We start from the raw sequence: 14,116 nt of genomic DNA, 5'->3' as shown, positions 1-14,116 counted from the left end.
GAAAGACATTCTTTCCTCTAACTATTGTCTTGATGAAAAATGACCAACTAGTCACTATTCTCTTTAGAGTGAGATTTAATTAAATCCTCAAGAAATAAAATGACAAATTTATTAATGGTAGGTGACTTCTTAAGGCTTACCTTTTTAACACAGTCATTGAGATCACAGAGAGGCAGAGTACAAATTTTACAAGTTGTAACTGAATTCTATCTTGGATGTAGTGGTTTAGACTTGTCTTAAAAGAATCACGTGGTGAATCCTTTGGTAAAGTCTTTGCATACACTTTTAAAAGTCCCAGATGTTGACTTGTTAGGGCAACATAAATCAAGGTATACAAACATTTTTTAAAGTTTTTGACAGAATGAACCTCAATTATATTACTGTATTGGATGTCATTTTGTAAAAAAAAAACAAAAAACTGGCTTTATTTGGTTTCTGTTTACTTGTTCCATAAAAAGATAGAATAATCATGACTCTGTTTTATATAATGCTTGTTTATATAACAGGGTATAACTGTGCAGTGAGCCCCAGGAACATTATTATATTTGTTTGCTTCTGTTTTCCCAAATAGATGAAAGAAGCAAAACATCCTTGTGCATTTTTAAAGTTTATTGTAGCTTTTGGAGTGCCATTCAAATGGAATCAATTTCAGCACAGCACGACACTTCCAAATTCAACCCTACAGCACTTTAGCAAATGAAAACTATATTTTCCATGAGTCATTCTTTGAATTACCAAATGATCATCATCCGAGAGTTTATTGTATCCATAAAACTAATGCAGCACAATAATAGGTGTTAATGTCAGCAGTATCCGACTGTTTATTAGATAACACCGAATACTGAAAGGTTAGTGCTTAATGTTTGTATTTGTGGTCTTACATTTCTAATTGTTCATGTTATCAACTGCTTAGATGCAGTAGATCTAATGTTTTTCTTAGTATTCTCCAGAGCAAAATATATGAGTTTATTTCTCTTTATAATCATGGTGGTAGATTGGAGGACCTAAAAAAAGAAGTCTCCTGGATCTCAAGGTAGTCATGGCTTTTTGTCTAGGGACAGTTTATTGTTTTGGATATCCTTTTCCTTTTCTCCTACTGTGACCAAGGAGAATCTCTTAACAGATGCAGTACCCATCTCTAAGTTCCATTAGGGTATCTCAACTAAACTGCTTTGCAGAACACTTAACATTCTGTAGCAGTACATACGCTCCTTCCTGACTATTAAGATGTGGGGATGGGAATTATATTTTAACATTCTGTTTTAGAATAACCCAGAGGTTACTTAAGTCCATTTCTTCTTTACTCACAGTTGAGAAAAGAGAAAACATACAAAATTAAACTAGTTCTTTATCAAAACAGTGCAGACATCTTTTTAAGAATGAAGAGGATAATGATATACCATTAATAAAGTCAGATTTTGCTTTCTTATTAAATTGTTTTGTCTCACAAAGAAATTAAATGAGTAGGATTAGGAATCAAGACAAAAAAAAAGATTCTATACCCGCTTTTATTATAGTTTCATTGTTTGGTCAAAACCCATGCATTTCATTTTCCTCATTTTTATTCAGGAAGAAATACTCTCTGGATAAGTGTGCTATAAAAATGGAAATATGAATGTAGGTGGAAGGCTTTTAAGAATAAAAATGTTATACTATGTTAGCTTTATCATAAAGTATGTAAGAGGCACGCTAACTATTTGCCACAGTGAACAATCCTTTGACCTGAGATTTAAGGTTAAATATACAGGCTTTTTGTCCTTAACGTATCCTTACAATACGGTTTGCAAGGTTGTATAGCTCACTATAGACTTAGAATTGTGTAGGCCTCTGAGTTCTGGATAAAATTTGAAAGGTTAAGTTTTGGGGAAGCAGTATGGAAACAATCCCTCAATAAATGAAATAAGAATTATTCCATGACTGAGAACAATATACCACAAGTATACTAACATCCATACCAGGTAAGCACAAAATCTCAATAGAGATTTTTCTTGAAGACTGACAAAATAATATAAAACACTTTTGGAGAAAACGTATGAGAGTGGAGTAGTTGATTTATTCAGTGTACATGTTTTAAAGGATTAAACGCAGCAAAGGAGCATCCATCCGGGCTGTAAGGTGGTAAGAATGGGTGGTGTTAAGTGAGTGTGGAAGCAGGAGGAAGTGGAAGGTCCAGGATGCAGATGGCCACCTGGGAGGGAGGCCAGTTCAGACTGTGATAATGACCACGGCAGGAATAAAATGAATAGAATATGTGAGTGGAGTGACTACATAACACATCACCCAAATCCGGACACTACTGAAAATGAAACAAGATGCTGGGACAGCTGGGCTTAGTGGCTCATCCTGTAATCCCGCGCCTTTGGGAGGCTGAGGTGAATGGATTGCCTGAGCCCAGGGGTTCGAGACCTGCCTGGGCAACTTGGCAAGACCTCATCTCTACAATAAATCAAAAAATCAGCCGGGCGTGGTAGCGCGCACCTGTCATTCCAGCTACTTGGATGGCTGAGGCGGAAGGATCGCTGGAGCCCGTCAGGTCGAGGCTGCAGTGGCCGGGAGCGGCCACTGCACTCCAGTTTGGGGGACAGAGTGAGACTCCAACTCAAAAAAAAAAAAAAAAAAAAAAAGATTTTCTGAAAGCATCACCCTAATTTATTCTATATTTTGTTGAGAACCACTAACTCATATTGAGCCTCATGAAATTATTACATCAATCGTGAGGACATCGTCCAGTGATTTGTCCATTACATCCCAGGATGGTTTCAGGATAGGGGATCCAGTGAGAAACACCCCCTACCACAAACTATCTCCATGTATTCTGAAAAGTGGTTCTGTCGCCAGCCTGAAGACACTAGGAATCATAGAAAAAGATCTCTTTTCTGCACTGGCTACTAGAAAGATGAGCTGAGTTTGTAATCTGCCCACGGCACCTGTGAGGACACTATGATACACAATTCTAGCTTCATTCTTGCTCCATTTTATTTTTGCCTTTTCTTTGCTTATTTTTTCTTTCCCTTTCTTTAAACTCATTTCAATCTTATATTTTTGATGTGTAAAATCTTTTATCAAAAAAGCAGGCACTGTTTTATAGCAAATAAAAAATTCCACAGAACAGATTATATGATAAGAAATAAAATTTATTTATGTTGCATATAAGCAAAATGTATGGGCATGGCAGTATCTCAAACCAATTAGGAAGCGAAAAGCTAGTTAATAAGAAAGATAAACTCGCTATTGAAAAAACAAATAATTTTGATTTCTAGTCATACTGTATACCAATATAAGTTTCAAATGGATGAATTGAAAACAAAACAATATTTATCAGTTTTTGCAAAGTAGAAGAAATTGCAAAGACTATTTTCTAAAATTCTATAACTTCTATACTATGGGAGTTTAAACAAAATAGACAATAAAAGAGACTAGAAATAGTTATAGAAATATGATGGGTAAGAGGTTTCTATCAATAACATATAAAGAAAAATTGCCAATATAATTCTTCATATCCCATAGATAAATAAATAAGGGAAAGAAAAAGACAATGTTAACAGGAGAAAACGTAAATGGTAAATACGCACGTGGGGAAATATAAATCTTTACTTGTTGTTTTAGTCAGTTCAAGCAGCTATAACAGATTACCACAGACAGGGTGATAGACCACAAGCATTCGTTTCTCAGTTCTCGAGGCTAGAAGTTTCAAGATTACATTTTCAGTTCCTGATGAGGCCCCCTTCCTGCAGATGGTCATCTTCCCCTGGTATCCTCACATGGCTGAGGGAGAGAAAAGAAGCAAGATCGCTCTTGTCTCTTCTTGGAAGGGCACTCATCCCATCATAGGACTCCAACCTTACGACCTAATTACCCTCAAAGGCCCCATCTCAAAATACCATCGTATTGGGGTTTCAACATATGAATTTTGGTGGAACGCATTCAGTCCATAATGCTTATCATCGTAGTGGTGTTAACTTGAATCATTAACATATTCTAATCTTTTAGAGTAAAAAAAATTTAAAATATTGATAACATCTTAATTCAGTTGTGAAACTAGAATATTGTGCTCATACCAGTGCAAATTTGATTTTCGTAGCAAAAACTATGAAAACATTCATTTCTTCTGAATCTATCACTCACAACTATATATTTCTTTCTACTATAGTACAAAAGAGATAAGCTATAAATATATGAGGTTTGTTAAAGCATTATCTATCTTTTATAGCACACATTTGGAAATAATAATGCCAAACAATAAGAGACACTTTATGTCAATTACCTATATTTTATCACCTCAAAGATGTCATCTGCATGTTACTGAGAAATGAAAGAAGCACTACTAATTAAAAATAACACTTCCTGAAAGTGTAATTTTGGGAGCTATTAGAGCTTTTTAGGGTTATTTAGACATGTGTTTTGTTCACACCATGAAAAGGAAAAATAAGTCAAATAATTGGCTAAGTTATTCCTACAGCTTTTCCCATACAAAGTCCAGCTCTTCTGAGTCACTTTCCAACGCTGAGTCATCGAAGTCCACGGTCTCCCATAAATATTCCTCTGTGCCGTCGAGAGCACTGGTGATGCAGCCTTTCTTGTTTATGCTCTGGGATTTTCTGGCAAGATGCTCAAACTCTTCTATACGTTTGGATGTGGATGGCTTCTTGACCTTGCAAGACGCTGTTAACAAAAGGTGTTCAGGCAAACCTCCTGTTCTTTCTGCAAGAAGTCCTTGCTAGTTGTGGACCCGACATCAGTGGATGACAACTACCCAGCTGTGTCATGAGACTATCATCATGCTAAGCCCCGGCAGGCAATAACCAGGCTGTCGATGCTCCACCTGGCCGACGTGGCAGCACGCGTGAGTTGTCTCTGATTGTGAGATGATGCATCCTCATTTAGACGTTAAGATGTTTATCTTAGAGCCATTAAAATGCCATAAAGTACATCCATCCACCAAGAGGAAAATGTGTACATGTAAAAGAAAATTATCACCATTTTGCAACCTCTTGAGCAATTTTTATCAGACATGTGAGATAAGCTTTTGTTGTGAGGCATAAAGGAAGGAAATATAGCTCATTAGAAAGATCATTAATTTGAGTTTGAATCCTTTACCACTATTGAGTGCTTTGTAAAACTGGACACGTTATTTATCTACTCTTTCTGGAGTCTTTGTTTTCTAAGGGGTAAAATGGAAGATACTAATATCTGCGTTGTGGGATTATTCTGAATATTGAATGATTTAATGTGTAATAGTTTAGTATTTTCCACGGGAAACTTTTTAAAAGAATCAAATACTGCATTGGATATAAGAAATGAGTCTTCCTAAGTGAAACCGTGCATCTGAAAAAAGGCTGGAAGGAAATTTAGATAATGTTCAATTTTGATTTATTGAAGTGGAAGAATGGTTAATAAATACTTTATTTTTCGTGTATGATATAATATTGTCTGTGATACCTATCTGTAGCTATATCATTAAATATAAATATGCACACAGAATTTGAGTTATAGAATAACCAAGTTTCATACCAGCTGCCATGATCTCCAGGCTCTATCTGTTTTTGAGAATATAAGGGGTGAGACAGAAGGAGGAATAAGGTGAAAGGATAGGAGAGGAATGGGAAGTGAGAAAGACTTCAGAGTTTGGAGTAACGATGGAAATAAAGAGGCTGAAATGGAGTGAGAAATGTTGTGAAAGCAGGGTGCAGTAGCTCATGCCTGGAATCCCAGCACTTTGGGAGGCTGCGGTCGGAGGATCGCTTGAGTCCAGAAGCGCGAGACCCTGTCTCTACAAAAAAAAATAGGACACCATCCATTAGCCAGGCATGGTGGCACGTGCTTGTAGCCCCAGCTAGTTGGGAGGCTGAGGCAGGAGGAGGAGTTGAGGCTACAGTGAGCCACTATGCTCCAGCCTGGGTGATAGAGTGGGACCCTGTCTAAAAAGAGAAGGAAAAGAAATTTTGTAAAGGAGTTTTCAAAGGATTGGCAAGGCTCCCATATCACAAAATCAGCATTTCTTTCCAGCAAGAGAGAGAAAACACAGGAAACACATTGAAAATGGGATAAGGTGTGGCCAGGCCCTTCTCTTCAGTCAATATCACTATTTTTATAGCTATATCAGCTAGGGCGCCAGTTATATTCCACTGCTATTATTCATAGTGTCCTTCCTACTGCAGAACTCAGGGTCATTTGTGATGAAGGGCACAGTTGTGGAGCCACAGTGGCCTGACTGTGACGGGGGCTGAATCATATTCTGGGTGTGTCTTAAAATTTCCTTTCATTATGTCTTGAGGAGTGTTAGACACACAGCCAGGGATGATGTTGAAGAATTAAATGTTGACTCACGGAAACAGAAACGCAGCAGAAAAATCAACCATGTAAAATATTACTAAGGGTTGACATTTCTTTGCATGTTTCTCTAGTTGAGAGTCCTTGACGTTTTCACAAGTTATATTGAAACAAATGGCAGCGAAATTGCATCTTGACATATGGCCTCATAATTCTTCAAAATATTTAGCTATAGTTATAAGATGATAAAGCAATGCTTGAAAGATTTTTAATGCAACTTAAATTTATTGTTTTTTTCTTTTAACTTTTTTGTGGTATGAATTTAAGAGATACAAGGGCAATTTAGTTACATGGATATATGGGGAAGTGAAGCCTCGGCTTTTAGAGTATCCATCACCCTACGTTATATACATATAACGTATATACAATCTACGTTATATACGTAGATTGTACCCATTATGTAATTTCTCACCTTTCACCTTCTCTCACCCCCTCAGCCTTCCAAGTTGCCAGTGTCTCAGTTCATGTGTACACATTATTTAGCTATCACTTATAAATGAGAACATGTGGTGGTTGACTTTCTGAGGTGTTTCACTTAAGATAATGTTCTCAAGTTCCATCCATGATGCTGCAAAAGGCATGATTTTGTTTTTTATGGCTGAGTAGCATTCCATTGTGTGTATATGTCACATTTTCTTTATCAAATCATCCATTGAACATCTAGGTGGCTTCCATTACTATGTCATTGTGAATAGTGCCGCAATAAACATACGAGCACAAGTATTTTTTATTAAAATGATTTATTTTCCTTTGGGTAGATGCCCAGTAGAGGGATTGATGGATTTACATAAATATATAAAATTTATTTATAGATATATTACATATGCAATACATAATAATATGTGCTTTATATTTGTTAGTTATGTACTCTAAAATAAGAGCTGTGTGGTTCTAAGTTTCATGGCCCAACCTATCTATTTTGTATCTTGCTAGAATGGAGACTCTATCATTGTGCCCAAAGGGAGGTCTTTGTATTTAACTCTCCTGGCTCAACTCACTTTCACTAAAAGTTTTTACTAGTATTTAGAAACATTTATCAAGTTCATTTGGTTAAGGACTCATTGCATTTAGGAGGTTTGAAAGATTATCTCCTGAGAAAAACACTTGAAAATCATGGCCACATCATCCATTTGAGGGTCTCTTTGAGTTTACTGGGCAGATAGACTCATTGTCTAATAAATCCTCTCGAGGGCTATGGTTTAGCAAATTACACCTGTCAAAGTCGGAGGGAACAAGGTCTTTCTTTTTTTCTCACCGAAAATAGGTCTGCTTCAAATATAATTCAAATATTTAAATAGTTTGTGATATCTTTTGGTGACTTTTGCATTCCTTGAGTGACCATTTACAAGCATGATTTTCTTTACATATAGTCCAAGCATGGGTTCACTTGTAGTTCATTTGGAGTCATAGTTCTTTCATAGATAAAATAAAAAACGGATTATCATTTTATTCAGTTAGATAGAAGCTGCGCCACTTAGGAAATTGACCCTTGAGAGAGGAAAGTGTATGTAGTTGTTCACCAAGAAGTGAAATCAATATCTCCTGAATGTATTTGTTTCAGGAGAACAGGCATGGGAGCGGGCAAGGAGCTGAGCATTTCTTTGCCTGCTGACCTCTTGAGGTAGGTTTCCACAGCTACCTCTCTTTAATGATGTAGTTATAACTATGTTAAGAACATAGGTCTAAGATTGTTTCGATCCCTTTAAAGACAATCAAGTATATGGTATGTTTACCAAGAGAAAGCATAGTCTAAGGACTCTGAATACTAAAGGCACCTTTGTATAAAGAGAAGACTTGAAATGAGTTCAATTGAATTGTGCAATTTAAACCCACATAGGGAGGGAGAGAGGGAGAGACAGTGTGTACGCTTTACTGGAGTTCTACATTCATACGTATACATTTGTCTTCATCTGTATCCTTGTACTTTTCCATTAAAGAACTAAGGTAGCTTAACAAACCAATGAAGCCCTAGAAGTGAAAAGCATGTAATATGAAAGGATAATATATGATTTTAAGTACGATAGAAATCATGAAAAAAGATAAGAATAGGAAAAACAAAATATCTCCAGAAAAACAACTGAACATAAACACGCAATCCACAAAATTTGTTTCTTGGCAGCCACAGTTAAAATGAAAACATGACAATTATGTTATAAAGACTATCAATAACAACTCCTCGGGAGAACCAAACTTTTCAACCTCATAACTCTACAATAAGTTTCTTATATGGAATTTTATGTTAAAGTGTTCTAAACGAGATAGTGGCTATATATTGGTGTTGGTGTACATTGGTAGAAATATGCAGTGTTGTGTACATCTAATATACATCCAAATGCACATATTAGATTTTAAATGACTGCTTCTTATAGTTTCTCACCATAAAAGCTAAAGTTATAATACCAAAAGGCAACTCAAGGAAAACATTTAAGGTGGAAAAACAGATTAGCAAGGAAACTTGGCCCGAACCTCCTCTATCCCATAGTCTAGCTTCAACCAGCAATGGCAAGTGAGAGTTCAAAGGAATAAATAGACAGCAGGGCTTCCCAAGAATTTCCCCACAAATAACACTTTTCTCAAGAGGGGACTTGGAGTGCAGAGTAAAAATCACTTAATAGAAGAAATATCAGCCGAGCTCGGTGGCTCAGCCTGTAATCCCGCGCCTTTGGGCTGAGGTAAGTGGATTACCTGAGCCCGTGGGTTCGAGACCCGCTTGGGCAGCGAGACCTCATCTCTACAGTAAATCAAAATATCAGCCGGGTGTGGTAGCGCATGCCTGTAGTTCCAGCTACTTGGAAGGCTGAGGTGGAAGGATCGCCGGAGCCCAGCAGGTCGAGGCTGCGGTGGCCGGGAGCGGCCGCTGCACTCCAGTCTGGGTGACAGTGCGACTCCAACTCAAGCAAAACAAAACAAAACAAAATAGAAGAAATATCTTTATCTTTTCATATAGATCTATTATTATATTGATATGTATTAGAGCCATGCAGATAGTCAAAGACACATAAACAATGGGCAAATTTCACTTATTTACTGATTGACGATCATTGCTTTTTGGGTGGAGAGTCTGCTACTCACTCTGTCACACAGGCTGGAGAGCAGTGGGATAATCAGGGCTCACCACAGCCTCGCCCTCCTGGGCTCAGGTGATCCTTCAACTTCAGCCTCCTGAGTAGCTGGAACTGCAGGCTCATGTCACCACCTGGCTAATTTTTTGATTTGGTGTAGAGATGACATCTCGCTAAGTTGCCTAGTCTGGTCTTGAACTCCTGGGCTCAAGCAATCCACCTGCCTTGGCCTCCGAAAGTGCTGGGATCCCATGTATGAGCTACTGGGCCCGGGAGGTTATTCCTTAAAAGTGCTACATTAGGTATTTTCTCAAGTCATGTTCTCATATGGATGATATATTTATAGGTAATTTGCATATATATTTATTTCCTAACAAAAAATTGTCCTGCTAAAAATGATTTAAAATTCTTTGGTTTGAACCCAAATTCTTAAATATCTTTAATGCCCCAGTGTCTGTACAAGGTTTATTCAAATAAACTTTGGTGAATAAATAACCAACTTTTTCCAGTTTTGGAGATACATAAAGCAAATCATTACTTATAAAATAACCGGCAATGATTTCTAGCATCCATATAGACGATATATTCTACATATGAACACGCATCACAAAGCAAGCTGGATTTGTCACGTCCACCCTCTAGTACCCACTTCCTCCCCAGCATCTTCCTGGAGATAATACCCAGGGCCCCCAACACACTGTTGCCAGTGCAGGGAATCAGTCTTCCTTCCCTTTCCACTTACCTTCCTGACCTTGAGATGTTCAAGCATTTTAAATCATTTCTCCCAGTTTTCTTCTTGAATGACTTTGATGTTTTTTACTTTGCTCTGTTTTATCTGAGTAAGAGTGGGAGTAGCTAGCATGGTGTGTCTTGTTCCCAATTAACCGCCACCTTGGACCCAAACAGAGTATGTCAAAGAGACAAAGGGTCCTTCCCTTATTGCCAGGCCGAAAGGAGGTTGTGTTGATTCTTACGACAGCATTTTTGTTTTTGAAGGACCCTAACTACCCTATTTGTCTCTCAGCTGTGCTCTTTGACTTGGAAATTCATATATAGGATCACTCCTTAGTACATAAATACACAAAGACAAAAGAAGCAAAGCCTAATTCAAACTAACATGTTAAGCGGTTTAATAGATACCAATATGTCATTATACTTCAGAAATGAAATACTGTTATATTTTAGGAACGGAACACTGTTTTGCTCTGTATTTTCACATGAGAGTCATTTTTCAGAGCCAAAACATTTTGTAGACCTCTGTATAAAAACAATACAACTCTTAGTATGTCCTGTTTGTGAAGGTAAAACACCACTATAAAGTAATCAGTATATTTAAGTAGCTTCTACACACATTTAAATGTCTGTTATATTTCTATAAATATGTATATTTTCATGTATTGTATATGTTTATATGCATGAGGACGACCCAAAAAAATGGAATTATTTTTGGAGGGTGGGCCCCTTGTAGTACAGGCTCCCTCTGCTAGGTGAGTGTCCTAGGAACCCATCAGCACCGGTGTTCCAGGTACTGTTGTTGGGAGAAACTATGTCGGGCTTCGGAGTCTTTTTTTTTTTTGGGAATTCTGTCAGTGCATTTGCACATTTCATGATGGGTGATTGACGAGTACACCTGCCCACACTGCACTACGTGTTCAGCAGTTTTGGAACCAAAACAGCGTAATGTTTGTGTCCCACCCTTCCTATTCACCTGATCTCGCCCCGAGTGACTTTCTTTGTTTCCCCGGATGAAAGCAAGTTCTCAAAAGGAAACATTTTGCTGGAAGAGGTGAAGCAAAAAAACAACAGAAGCACAAAAAGGCATCAAAATTGAAGAGTTCAGAGACTGTTTAGAGCAGGGAAAAAAGCATCTTGACAGGTGGATTGCATCAGACGAAGAGAACTTGGAAGGTGACTGAAGTTTAAACATGCAAGAATAAACACATTTTTAATAAATTTCTTTCTGGGGTGTCCCCCCTCCTATAGATATACAGCTGTCTAAAAACAAGCTCGTTTTAGAGATTATGTTACAGACTCCTTGGTATTACCCTCTGCTTTTCCAGGGCTTCAAAGTCCACAAGCTGGGTATGGTGATTTGGTGGAGTTATATATTCTACTTTCAGTCATCTGGTAGACTGGCACTGTATCTTTGCCCTTTGGAGGTGGTTGCACTTCTCAGTTGGTGGAGTCTCGTTTGATGTCCTGAGTTTGGCCATAACTCCCTGGGAAACTGCCTGTGTTTGTATTTTCTCTTCATTTTGATGTTTCCATCAAGTCCATTCCACAATACCAAAATAAGATTTGAGGTTGCCTCGCATAACCCTTGATGTTTATAAGTTGCTTCTTTCTGCTGCATGTAATGTTATTTATTTAATCAGCAATTTCAGGAAAATACTGAGTCAGAGGAATGTTTTCTTTGTTCGTAACAGCCTTTATGGTATTACATACAAGCAGAGCATCACATGAGGGGAGGCTTTTTACTATTCTCATAGAGAGACATGTGTCTGTCCACAGTCCCAAGAGACCACTATCACCAAGGAAGATGATTTCTTTGTCCAGCTCTCAGGTTCATCCAGTAGAACTGGGGTGAGGTAGAACATACCACAGTGAACTCAGACATTCCTCTCACTTTCTATCTCCACTTCTAAAGCACGAGAATATCGGCTCCCAGTCCTGTGGCATTCCTTCTTGCCTATAGCCTGAGATCCTGCTGCCTTTATATTGTAAGGATGGAAGACATTTAGACAGGTCTTTTTCCCCGATAAGTCATGCTCATAGTTAATTAATATGATTATATATTCATGAGTTACGTTTAGAAAAGTGAAGTCATGATGAGAAGCTACATTTCTCAGGTTAATAAAATTCGAATCTCCAAGTAGTTTTAAATGAATGTGTAGTAGTTTCTAGATTTTCAAAAAATTGCAGTTGCAAAGGAGTAAATTTCCAGAGGAATGGATATTTTCACTATATAAGTATCGTTGGATGGCAATAAGACAAAGTCTGTGGGCCAGTAGTTTTCTAAATCAAGCCTGATCTTGATAGCACATCATTGTATTTATCCTGTAGTTCTTTGCATGCTCTGTTAATTTTAATACTTTTGATAGCTTTCACTGGCCAGTTTCCTTGAACATAATTCCTTTGTAACCAAAGCCAGCTCTGTAAGTTTCAAAGTTATAATGAAACTTGAGACTCTCTGAGGAAGATATTCACAGGGTCCTTACTGCTACTCATGTAGGCCATTCCAACAATTATTTCAACTCTTTAACTAATGCTTTTCCAAAAACATATTTGGCAGAGGAGGTGTGGAGAGGTCTTTGATACCAGCAGGTGCCAAAGGGGTTTCTCCTTTTGAGAGGAAAAAGAATGTTGAAAGGTATGTACTGACCATAAACCCCAAATCTTATCCTACATAGCCAGGGGTGACTTTTTCCTATTGACTTCAAGCATCTATGTTTCAAGCCAAAGTAGTTATGAAATAAATTTATGAATGATGACAGTAATGATAATAATAGCACCTCCTACTACTTACTGAGTGTCGGGCACTATGTCACACACTTTACATTTATTATCTCTAAACTCACAGTTTAGAGATCTTAATGAGTCCTATTTTTTTCATTATCCATTACGAATTTTGAATTCAAGATCCAGAGATACTAAGTCATTTCATGTGGCAATCCCCCCCCGCAAATCACTATAAAGATAAATTCGTGTTAAATTCCTTTTAATTATTTTGTTTAGTTATTTAGTAGTAATAATGGTGGCTGGTACTTGTTACATGCCTATTATGCTCCAGACAGGCACCACCTTGAGAACCTTCCATCGATTTAATACTTGTGACAGCCTGTAGTATCAGTGCTATAGTTATTCTCAGTTCACAGAAGAGAAGCCCTAGACTTAGAGAGTTAAGTCACTCTTGTAAAGGCGTACAACTAGCCAGTGGCAAAGCCAAATTTCAGCTCAGTGATTATGCCTTCAGAGCAGGAGCTTTTAATTACACTGATGTTTCTATTAACATCACAGTTGGAATACTGCATAAATTCTAGAACAGCTAAACCATTTGCTCTCAACAGAGGTGAATTGAAATAATATACGAAATCAACAACATATCAGATGTTACAGCAGCTTTAGCAAGATACAGAAAGCAATCAGGGCTGAACATGCATGATGTACTTTTCTTTTGTTTAAAGTAAAATCCCCATTTGTATCTAACCTCAAAAAATATTTACTACAGTTGCAAAAGGAGTAAATTCCTGAAGAATGGATATTTTCACTATATAAGTATCTTTGGATGGCAAATAAGACAAAAATCTATGGGCCAGTAGTTTTCTAAATCAAGTCTGATCTTTATAGCACATCATTGTACTTATCTGGTAGTACTTATCACACACAGGGATCTTAGAATTCCCCATCTAAGTTTTCACCTATCCTCTCCCCAGACTCATCATTGAAGTTAATCTTTCCAAGATCAATCAAAAGATTCAGGTAATAAAACTCTTGTTTCGTAATAAGAGTCTTTTAAGATTTGAAAATGCCTTCACATTAAAATGTTGAATAGCTTGTTTCGCTTATTTCACAGGCCATTTACTTTGGAACTGGAAAGTTGGAATTTCTTCCTTTTTAATCTCAGTCTTCCCAAAGATGATCTTTCTACATTATCTTTAATAACCATTTTAGACTCTATAGCCTCTAATATTATAATTAACTCTTGTTCAGCCTAATATACTAGA

The sequence above is a fragment of the Carlito syrichta genome, unplaced genomic scaffold (genome assembly GCF_000164805.1).
Source record: "Carlito syrichta isolate Samal-C Ts95f unplaced genomic scaffold, Tarsius_syrichta-2.0.1 Scaffold302106, whole genome shotgun sequence".
Classification (NCBI taxonomy): Eukaryota; Metazoa; Chordata; class Mammalia; order Primates; family Tarsiidae; genus Carlito; species Carlito syrichta.
This window is presented reverse-complemented; position numbering follows the sequence as displayed.